Source organism: Capra hircus, chromosome 4 (assembly GCF_001704415.2).
Source record: "Capra hircus breed San Clemente chromosome 4, ASM170441v1, whole genome shotgun sequence".
NCBI classification, from domain to species: Eukaryota; Metazoa; Chordata; class Mammalia; order Artiodactyla; family Bovidae; genus Capra; species Capra hircus.
In genome coordinates, this window is record NC_030811.1 from 76,529,980 (window position 1) to 76,532,212 (window position 2,233).

The 2,233-nt window shown below is 42.5% G+C and overlaps 1 pseudogene; it reads left to right on the forward strand.

Moving 5' to 3' along the window:
* On the forward strand, positions 1,095–1,709 carry LOC102188111 (annotated as a pseudogene).

Sequence of the window (2,233 nt, forward strand, 5' to 3'; positions counted from 1 at the left end):
TAGGAGAGTTCAGAGGACTGGTCCAAGAGTATGCAACTAATTGGCAGTACTAGAGCTAAGATTCTTTACCATCTGAACCAAGAAAAAGAAACGCCAAGAAGGCAAAGTGGTTATCTGAGGAGGCTTTACAAATAGCGGAAGAATGAAGAGAAGCAAAAAGCAAGAGAGAGAGAGAAAGGTACATTCAATTAAAATGCAAAGTTCCAAAAAATAGCTAGAAGAGACAAGAAGGCCTTCTTCAATGAACAATGGTTAATAATAGAAGAACAACAAAAAAGCGAAAGACTAGAGATCTCTTCAGGAAAATTGGAAACATCAAGTGAGCACTTCACCCAAAGATGGACACAATAAAGGGTAAAAATGGTGCAGACCTAGTAGACACTGAAGAGATCAAGAAGAAATGGAAAGAATACACAGAACTGTAGAAAAAAGATCTTCATGAATAGGATTACTACGATGGTGTTGTTAGTCTCCAAGGGCCAGACATTCTGAAGTGTGAAGTCAAGTGGGCCTTAAGAAGCACTGCTGTTAATAAAACTAGTGGGTGCAATGAAATTCCAGAAGAACTATTCAAATCCCTAAAGGATGGTGCCGTCAAGGTTTTGCATTCATTATATCAGCAAATCTGGAAGACCCAGCAGTGGCCACAGGGCTGGAAAAGGTCAATCCTCATTCTAGTTCCCAAGAAGGGCAGTGCGAAAGAATGTGCTAACTAACCATCAGACAATTGCACTGATCTCCCATGCTAGTAAGATCATGCTTAAAATTTTGTATGCTAGGCTTCAGCATTATATGAACCAAGAACTTCCAGATGTTCAAGCTGCGTTTCGAAAAGAAAGAGGAACTAGAGATCAAACTGCCAACATTTTCTGGATTACAGAGAAAGCAAGGGAATTTCAAAAAACATCTACCTCTGTTCCATCGACTACACTAAAGCCTTTGACTGCTTGGAGCATGACAAACTGGAAAGTTCTTAGAGAGATGGGAATAGCAGACCATCTTACTTGTCTCCTGAGAAACCTGTATGTGGGTCAAGAAGGAACAGTTAGGCCTTGCAGATGCTGCCACCCCGGAGCCTCCCGTGCTGTCTAGACATGGTCAACCCCACAGTATCCTTCGACAGCGCTGTCGACGGTGAGCCCTTGGGCTGCATCTCTTTCGAGCTGTTTGCAGACAAAGTTCCAAAGACAGCAGAAAACTTTCATTCTCTGAGCAAAGGGGAGAAAGGATTTGGTTATAAAGGTTCCTACTTTCACAGAATAATTCCGGGATTTATGTGCCGGGGTGGTGACTTCACACGCCATAATGGTACTGGTGGCAAGTCCATCTACGGCGAGAAATTTGATGATGAGAATTTCATCCTAAAGCATACAGGTCCTGGCATCTTGTCCATGGCAAATGCTGGCCCTAACACAAACGGTTCCTGGTTTTTCATCTGCACTGCCAAGACTGAGTGGTCGGATGGCAAGCATGTGGTCTTTGGCAAGGTGAAAGAGGGCATGAATAGTGTGGAAGCCATGGAGCGCTTTGGGGCCAGGAATGGCAAGACCAGCAAGAAGATCACCATTCCTGACTGCGGACAAATCTAATAAATTTGACTTGTGTTTTACTTAACCACCAGACCAATCCTTCTGTAGCCCAGGAGAGCACCCCTTCACCCCATCTGCTCGAAATATCCTATAATCTTTGTGCTCTCGCTATAGTTCTTTGTGTTCCATATTTTCCTTATCCCCCTCCAAGTTTAGCTGGATTTCAAAGTTAAATTTGTGATTATGAAATAAAAACTAAACAATTAAAAAAATAAGAAGAAGCAACAGTTAGAACCCTGTATGGAACAACTGATTGGTTCAAGATCGAGAAAGGAGTATTACAGGGCTATCTGCTGTCAACCTGTTTGTTTAACCTATATGCTGAGCACCTCATGAGAAATGCTGGGCTGGTTGAGTTACAAGCTGGAATCAAGATAGGAGGGAGAAACATCAACAACCTCAGATATGCAGATGATATCACTCTAAATGGCAGAATGTGAAGAGAAACTAAAGAGCCTCTTGATGAGGGTGAAGGAGGAGAGTGAAAGAGCCAGTTTAAGACTAAATACTAAAAAAAAAACTAATATCACAGCATCCGCCCCCATTACTGCATGGCAAATAGAAGGGGGAAAGGTGGAAGCAGTGACATATTTCTTCTTCTTGGGCTCCAAAATCACTGTGGATGGTGACTGCAGCCATAAAAT